This window comes from Gracilinanus agilis, chromosome X (assembly GCF_016433145.1).
Source record: "Gracilinanus agilis isolate LMUSP501 chromosome X, AgileGrace, whole genome shotgun sequence".
Lineage (NCBI taxonomy): Eukaryota > Metazoa > Chordata > Mammalia > Didelphimorphia > Didelphidae > Gracilinanus > Gracilinanus agilis.
In genome coordinates, this window is record NC_058136.1 from 20527704 (window position 1) to 20537404 (window position 9701).

Below are 9701 nucleotides of genomic sequence, written 5' to 3' on the forward strand. Positions count from 1 at the left end.
TGTGTTCTGGGTCCCCAGGGCACCTTTCCTGTCAAGGTAGGGATAGGGGTAGTCTGGGACAGGTAGGCCTAGTATTCTTGGCATTGGGGAGGGCACCTGTGCCCTTGTGGTGGGAACCTTTATGCCTTTGATTTTTCTAAAGATTATCACACAGTAGGCCTTTAATAAATGCTTATTGAATTACCAGGCACTGAAGTGCTGAAAAATCTTTAGCTTTCCAGGAGATACAAACAAGCTCATAAGGGATCATCTACTAGCCACAATGCCTGTATATACTGTATATATCTAGGAAACATAGGAGGATAGACCAAAGAGAAAAGATAACATTTTATGAGGCTCTGGCCCTCACAAATGGATCCAATTAAAGTTCCCAATGTGCCTGGGATGTAAGGTGATTGTGTTGGGAGGGTGAAGAGACATTTTCACCAGAGAAGGTAGTAGCATATGTGGAAATAAGCAAGGTGGTGGCCAGTGCAGGAAAGAAATCCTCAGGCTAGTATGGGGATCCTCACTATCTTTGGTCTGGCCTGGGAGCAAGAAATGCTTACTATGCTCTCTCCATACCAGAGCATCCACTCACAGAACAATTTCAGGAGGACTTGATTTCAAATTTGGCCTGAGATACTTAGTAGCTGTGAGACCCTGGGCAAGTTGCTTCACCCTGTTTGCCTCAGTTTCCTCATTTGTAAAATGAGCTTTAGAAGGAAATGGCTAACCACGTCAGTACCTTTGCCAAGAAAACCCCAAATGGGATCATGAAGTCAGACCCTGAAAAATAACTGAATGACAACATGCACAAACATATCTATCCATCTATCTCCCTATCTCTCTCTCTCTTTCTCCATATGTATCTATCTGATCTGTCTATCTGTCTGTCTGTCAATCTATCTGTCTATCTGTCTGTCTATCTATCTCCATATGTATCTATCTGACTTATCAGTCTGTCTGTTTGTATATCTATCTATCTATCTATCTATCTATCTATCTATCTATCTATCTATCTATCCATCCATCCATCCATCCATCCATCTATCTATCTATCTATCTATCTATCTATCTATCTATCTATCTATCTATCTATCTATCTATATCTATTCCTTGTCTGGTCTTCTAGCCTGGTGAAAACTGAGTTTAGATGAATGTAGAAGATTTTAGCTGAGCTGGGATGGGGACTTGAGCCCAGTGAAGTGCCCTTATCCAAATATTCCACACTAAACCTAGTAATCTGTAAGAATTCAGACCTTGGTGTGATGTAAGCTGCAGATTTATTCCTGGAAAATGATGTCTAAATTAATATTTTGTAAGGGGGAAGCTGGATGGCTCATTGGATTGTGAGCCAGGCCTAGAGACGGGAGGTCCTGGGTTCAAATCTGGCCTCAGACACTTCCTAGCTGTGTGACCCCGGGCAAGTAACTTAACTTCCGTTGCCCAGCCCTTACCACTCTTCTCCCTTGGAGCCAATATACAGTACTGACTCCAAGATGGAAAATGAGGGTTTAAAAAAATAAAAAATAATAAAATGATATTTTGTAAATGGAATCATTTTAAGTGCATCCTCTGGGCTCGGCATTCTTCTGTTCTTACTCTTCTGTGTTAATTTGTCTCCATATGGTAACTTAAAGTGGGGATAACCTAAATCACAAGATCACCCAGAAGCTCTTAAGAACGCAGAGTTGGAGAAAGTTGTCCACATTCTTTCTCTTAAAGTGATGAAGATAGTACCCTCTGGTAGTAGATTAACCCTCAAACAGGGAGATAGGATGGAAAGTGGAAAGAAGCCTTGGTCTCTTTTAGAATCTGGATAATGCTGTGGACCAGCCATCTCCGAGCCTCTATTTCTTCCTCTGTAAAATGAGGGGACTGGAATAAGCAAGTAGATGATAGGTCCACTCCTTCACAGTAACCAGACATCACAGGAAAGCATGAACTTCATTTTTCTCAGTCTGGGAAGCGTTTCTCTTTAGCTTCTCTAGGATCTCCCTTCTGCCTTCCACAGGCTTGGGGGTATTTCCAAAGCTGAAAACAGTATTCATTTCTAACAAAGAGTTTCCATTGCTGAGGCCTCACCATCCTAGGAAGGTGACTTCCATAATGGGATAGGGGTAGCTGACCTTGGATCTGACCAGAAAACACCTCCAAGCCCAAACTTACAACTGCAAGTGTGAAGTCTTCTCCTCCTCCGTAGGGTAGGGTTGTTAACTTCAAAGGCCGGGGAACCATTTGAAAGGGAATCTTCAACTTTAACACCAAAAAGCAAGCTGAGGGCCCAGTGTCCTGGTTTAAAACTTCCTCTTCACCTTTTCCTCAGGGGCGTTTGTTCTTTCATTCTTATTTTCCCTTTGCTGCTATTCTCCTGGTGGAAAGAGACCTATTAGGTTTTGTTTTTGAGGGATTAAGAGATAGAGAAGAGAAAGGAGAAAGAAATCGACTTCTGTGAGCCCAGCTGTAGGAAACTTTCCCTTCATGGAATAGGAAAGACATAAAACCATTTTGTTAAAGGGTCAAATTGTTCTCTCATAAAACCTGAGGTCAGTTACTCCTTGGATTTGAATTGAGGAACTCTGCAGAGGAAGGAAATTTCCAGGTACTGATCAAATAGACATCAGGATGGCATCTACATCAGAACTTCAGTGATGACCATCCTTAGTGAATTCCTCCTTCACTTTCAGCCTGAGTGTGATGGGAGCCCCAGTTTAAAAACAAACAATCTGGGGATAGGGTTTGGACTCAATGGAAGGTTTCTTCCCTCTAACATTCCGTGATTTGCCTGGATGGGATTAACTAGTAAAATTAGTATTAATCCTATTATTTTTATTATATATAAAATATATAAATATATATACATTTATGTACATATAAATTATATATAAATTTTATTCATATCTTCATTTATTTATTTATTGTTGAGCCTATTATACTTTATGATGAATTAATTAAAAATAATAAAATAAAAAAGTTCAATAGCAAGATATCAATTTTATACACAAAACATGGCTTCTGGCTGCAGAGTGACCCCCTAACTCTTGACTTGTTGTCTCACAAATGGAATCGTAGAATATCAGAATTGTAAAGGGCCTCCCTTATATGTGGAGTCACTGGGAGCCAGAGAAGGAAAATGACATGTCCAAGGTCACATAGGTAATAAGTAGAAATGGCCAGAGAAATGGATAGAGAGGAATTAATAATGACCCTGGTGGAGAGATTTGGAAAATGTTGATATCAATGACAGAAATGATACTTTAAAAAATAACACTGCCAGGAAAAAGTGATTTTTAAAATATTTTTTTCTAAAACTAGATCAGCCCTTGCCTCCCCCCTATTCTCACTGCTATAGCTGAATTTCTTCCATGGGGTTATTTTTATGCAGAGCTTAGAAAATTACCCATGGAACAGCTATAATTTCTAGGGTGGCACAGCTTATCACTGGACTTTCTTAGGGATATGAATGAGGATGAGCAGGATGATCAAGGACCTTGAGATCATGGCATGAGAGAAAAATTAATGGGAAAACCAGGGATGTTTAGGAGATAGTGGAGGGGAAGGATAGCTCTCTGTTCAGGAGGTCTTTATTATCTGAGGAGAATTTGTGCCAGAGAAAAAAGGTCGCTGAAGATGTGTTTAAAATGATTATTAGTAGCAGCTGGGTAGCTCAGTAGATTGAGAGCCAGGCCTAGAGATGGGAGGTCCTGGGTTCAAATCTGATCTCAGCCACTTCTTAGCTGTATGACCGTGGGCAAGTCACTTAAGCCCCATTGCCTAGCCCATTCTGCTCTTCTGCCTTGAAGCCAAGACACAGTATTGATTCTAAGACAGAAGGAGAGGATTATAAAAAATAAATAAAAATGATTACCAACTGGTCACGAAAAATATTGCAAAAGAAAGGTTTTATTTGGACTATATGTTGTAGGATGAAACTAGAAATCATGAAAATGAGTATTTAAAAATCTTAAAAATAGCACAGTTTCAGTTATAATTGTAACTATGCACTAATTCTTAGAATGAACAAAGAATGAATCCTATTGATTTGGGGTATAATGGAGGAAGAAAGGTAAGAGAATAAATATCTATAGAATGCCCAGTATTTGCCAAGCATCCCATTTTTCAGTTGAGGAAACCGAGGCAGACAGGGATTAAGTGACTTGCTCAAAGTTATATAGCCAGGAACTGTTTGCGGTTAGATTTGAACGCAGGCCTTCCTGACTCTAGGTCTAACACTGTATTCACTATACCACCAAGTACTTCCAAAGTTTAAGAGGCATAATGTTTTTCATCAAATCTGGCTTCTTAGCTGGGTGACCCTGGCCAAGTCACTTAACCCCCATTGCCCAGCCCTTCCTGCTCTTCTACCATGGAACCGATACGCAGTATTGGGTATAAGCATTTCTTTTTTATTTTATTTTTATTTTTAAAATTTTAAACCCTTAACTTCTGTGTATTGTCTCATAGGTGGAAGAGTGGTAAGGGTGGGCAATGGGGGTCAAGTGACTTGCCCAGGGTCACACAGCTGGGAAGTGTCTGAGGCCAGATTTGAACCTAGGACCTCCCGTCTCTAGGCCTGGCTCTCAATCCACTGAGCTACCCAGCTGCCCCTTAAGCATTTCTTTTTTAAAAAGCAAGAGAGTAAGAATGATCTGCTAAAGAAATCTGCCCAGAGTGGGGTCAAGGGGAGAGTTTGTGTTGGCAAGGGCCAACTCTTCACGTGAGACAATGCCAACAGCATGTGAATAATGGGTGATGGGGAAGAGAGAAGATGGCGCTCTCAGCTAGTGGCCTCAGGGGTTTTGAGTGAAGCAGGAGGTTAGCTCTTCAGCTGAAGGGGTCGGGAGACAGGCTGGGTGCCAGGGGGAGCCCTGAGGAGGGATGCACAGCCACTAGGGTGAGTTTGATAGTGATTTGATTGGGGAGCTGCAGCAGGATGACCTTGCGTCGGTAAAGGGCCAGGCGAGCCTGTATAAGTGGAGTAGACCCAGCGAACGTGGTTTTGCAATTTTCTCCAGCTCTACTGAGCGGCACGGATGGTGGCAGTGCTCCAAGGCTGCGGTTTGGCAAGGCTCCTCTGAACCACAGGTGAGAGCTGGGCGACAGGTGAACACCAAAGGGGAATGAGCAGCCCTGAGAAGGGCTTGGCCGGCATTCCTACCACATGTGCCAATGCTCTTGGAACCTCCCCCACGCCCCGTCATACTAGCAGCCAGTGTTGGCATCATATTTTGGGGTCTATGGTGCATCTTATATAGATTAGGTCATTTGGTCCTTACGAGAACCTTGAGAGGTAGGTGTTATTGTTATCTTCACTTTACTGATGAGGAAACTGAGAGAGAGAACGGTTCAGTGATTTGCCCAGAATCACACAACGAAGAATTATGTGAGGCAGGATTCGAAATCAAGTCACTATTCTTTCCTGGTTTACCTCCTAGCTACCTGTCTCACCGTGAACTGCAGTCTCCTTTGTGGGCTCATCATTCACATCTGCCTTCAGTTACGGCCACGCCGTGTGACCTTGAGCAAGTCATCGAACCTGTGCACCTGACTCTCCTCATCTGTAAAATGGGGATGATAGCAACACCTTATCCCCTTGGGATTGTTGTGAGGATCAGATGATATGGCATGGGAAGCACCTTGCAAACCTTAAAGTGTTATTGAAATACTAATTATCACCATCACCATCATCATGCTCATGTCCCAAACAGGGGGATTCTCCAAGGCTCCGTCCCGGGCCTTCTCTTACTCCATCTATCCAGACTCTCTGACTCCCAAGGATGTGTGTCTCATCTCTGTGCAGAGGACTCCCAGGCATCTAGATCCAGCCTTGGTCTCTCCCCTGAGCTTCAGCCCCACGTCTATTCCAGAGCTGCCCAGTGAATGTTTCGAACCCGAAGCCCTGGAGACATTCTAAGGTCATGCACCTAAAGCAGAGCTCCTTCTAGTCCCCCGCCCCAGCCTGCCCCCTGGGAGCTTCCCTGTTTCTGTCAAAGGCACTGCCATTCTCTGCCATAGCCACATTATCATCTCTCTCTCTCACCCCACTGATCTGATGGGTCGCCATTTGTGCCTTCCCAATATGTCCCCTTCTTGCTCCTCAGTTCAGGCCCTAATCACCTCTTGACTCCTAATTGGTCTTCCAGCCTCAAGTCTCTCCCCACTTCAGTCTAGCCTTCACACTGTTGCCAAGGTGATATTCCTTAAGTGGAAGAGCTGACCATGTGACTCCCCCACTCAACCAATTCCCTACTGCTTCTAAGATAAAAGGTAGACTCCGCTGTTTAGCATTTCAAGCCCCCCCCCCCCCAATCTGGCCTCAACCCATGTTCTAGCCTCACTGGGTTTCGCTGTGGGCCCCCACCCCCTCGCTGTACTTTGTGAGCAGCCACACTGGCCTGCTCTCCGCTCCTCTTTCGGGATCCCCCATCTCCCATGGCTGAGCCTCTGCACTGGCTGTCTCTCGTGCCCGGATTGCATCCCCCTCACAGTATACAGCTTATCCTCCTTTAATATTCAGCTCAGGCTCCACTTCCTGTGTGAAACCTTTCCTTGTTGCCCCCAAGAACCAATTCCCTCCCTCCCTCCCTCTCTCCCTTCCAGACTACCTGGATTTTTAACTACTTCCTACATCCATCGGAATGGATATTCAGGAACTTTGTATGATAGCGTAGATCCATTCACGCGTCCTTATTAGCTCTCCCATTGGGTTCTAAGCACCTTTGTCAAGACTTGGGATCACTCCATTCTTCTTCATCGTTGTGGTCCTAGTGCCAGGTACACAGTAGGTGCTTAATAAGTGCCTTCGGATCAATGAATTGATCAAAAGTCCTGAGAACCCCATCCAAAGTAACACAGTAGGGGGGCATCTGGGTAGCTCTGTGGACTGAGATCCAGGCCTAGAGACGGGAGGTCCTAGAGAGGTTCGGATTCGGCCTCAGACGCTTCCCAGCTGTGTGACCCTGGGCAAGTCACTTGGCCCCCATTGCCTAGTCCTTACCTCTCTTCTGCCTTGGAGCCAACACACAGTATTGATTCCAAGACAAAAGGTGAGGGTTTAAAAAAAAGTAACACGGTAGAAGGCACCGGCAACTGGGGAGATCAGGAGAGCCCTCGTGGAGGATGGTAGAATGTTGCACTGAGAGCAGAAAAGAACCTCAGAGCTTAGCCAGTGTGCCTCTCTCCCCAGTTTTGCAGACATGGAAGCTGAGGCCTAGAGAACTTAAGCGATCCATTCATAGTCACCATCGACAGGTCAAGAAATATGGGAAGGCTCTGAAACCAAAGCCTGTGTGAGTCCAGGTCTGGCCCCTTTCCCACAGGGACTTGAGGTGAACTTTAACAAAAGCCGAGGCTGCTAAAGATAGAGGTAAAAAGGTTGGGGACCATCGTTAGGCCAGGGGAGGGGACCTGGGCCACGCACTCGTTGGTGCAGAGACTTGGACATGAGAGATGGCATGTCGTGTCCGAGGAAGCCACTGTGGCTGGACAGACAGACTATAGAGGGCATGAGGTGAAAGTAATGGAGACAACAAAGCTGGCTGAGCAGGAGGGGACCGGATGGCTTTCAAAGCCAAACAGAGACGTTTGTATTTGGTTATTTTTTTGAGAGGTGATAGGGAGCCACTGGAGACTGTTGAGCAGGGGTCGTGTGGTGGGCTGCCCTGGACTGCCCTCCCTGGAAGGCTTTCAATAAAAGCTAAAGGATCCCCGGAGGATCCTCTCTGGTGCAGAAGAGATGCTTGTTCAGGTCTAGGTGGGCCCGGCTGGCTCCTGCCGTGAAGTCTCTTGCAATTCTGAGCTTCCGTGACCTCGTCCCCTCCCCACGGTTTAACCCGGACGGGTCATTCAGTCAACAGAGGAGCTCGTGGCACCCGGGCAACCCGTTTTTTCTTTGACTGTGGTAAGTGCTGGTTTGCCCCATCAGAAGGAATTACATTAGTTGACTGAATCATACTGAATGAAGGGTTGCTTAATTAAAATAATAACCAGAAAGTCATTACTTGTAAATATATAAACAAGTTGATTATAGCAAGTGTGTGAATAGTTCTAATAAGCATGTGCAGATAGCAGATTAAGCATGGCTCACAAACCATCCATGATTGAAAATCCCCAGCTCCCTCCCAGCAGCACTCGATTCCTCTTTGCCAACTGGCTGCCACAAGGGACTGTTTTGTTCACTGGTGCTCCAGTGGCGCCGGGGCCAGCTCCTTCCCTTCTGGAGGAGCCTAGGTTTCCGTGAAGAGACTCCTTGTGGCGTGGATATTGGAAAAGATATCGGAATGAATGGGAAACCAGCAGTTGCCCAGCAGTCACAGGGCCAACAGAATTTTCCTGAGAAGGGAGCGATGCAACCAGCCCATCCGTGAAAGGAATCGCCACTCTGCCGTGAGGATCAAGAGCTTCTGCGGCTTTGGCTTGAAGACCTCTACGGTGGGGGAGCCCATAACCATCTAGGGCTGCCTGTCCCAATTTGGGACAGTTTTCTTCGGCCATTTTTGTCTGCTGTTAAGCCCATATTTGTCTCTTAGGGCCTTCTACCCACTGGTCTTTGTTCTTCCCTCTAGGGCCAAATAGACTGTCTATTCTCTCCCCCACATGACAGCCCTTCCAATACCTGAAGACAGCTCTCGCAGGGCACTCTGAAGCTAGGCTAAGTATCTCCAGGTCCTCCCTCTAGCTGCTTCTCACACGATGTAAACTCTAGGAAACTACTCTCCCAGCGGGCCTCCCCTGGACACCGCCCAGCTTCTCAAAGTTCCTCCTGAACCCTAATGGCCAGAATTCCACACAAAAGTCCAGGGGAGGTCTGGCGATGGCAGGATCCAGGGGGCCTAGCACTTCCCTAGTCCCGGAAGCCATTGGCCCCTTTTAACGCGGCCCACGATCACGGGAGCTTTTTGGACTCCTTACTCAAGCAAGGTCAGCTTGTTTTCAAATTAGGATCAGGAGAAATCTCTGAATAGGAAGTCACAAGTGTGATAGAGTGGAAAAACCGTCAGAAACAATCAGTCAAGCAGAGGAGATTTCAGTGTCTGCTATGTGCCGGGCACCGTACCAAGCGCTGGGGATGCAAAAGGAGACAAAATGATAGTCTCTCGTTCCTCAAGGAACCTACGGAATCAACAATCACGACAACAGCTAGCATGTATATGGGGCAGCTAGGTGACACGACCGATAGAGTCCTCCCAGGCCTGGAGTCAGGAGGACCTGAGTTCAAATCCAGCCTTAGCCACTCTCTAGCTATGTGACCCTAAAGTCACTTTACCCTGTTGGCCTCAGTTCCCTCATCTGTAAAATGGTTTTGATAAGGAAATGGCAAACTATCTTTGCCAAGAAAACTGGGGTTACAAAGGGTTGGACACAACTGAAATGATACAACAACAACGTATGTGTATATAGTGCTTTAAGGTTTACAAAATGCTTCACAAATATTATCTCATTTGATTTTCACGAAAACCCTGGGAGGGAGATACTATTGTTACCCCCATTTTACAGATGAGGAAACTGAGCCAGAGGCGAAGTGACTTGCCCATGGTCCAGGAGTTAACAAGTATCTTCAGCCATATTTGAATGCTGGGCATCTTGACACCAAGTCATGGTCACTTTTGAGCTAGAAGGTCTAGGCTAAATTTCTAGCTCTGTTATTTACTGTCTGTGTGACCCTAGAAAAGTCATTTTCCCTTTCTAGGGCTCCAATGATTTCAAAGGCCCGTCCAGCT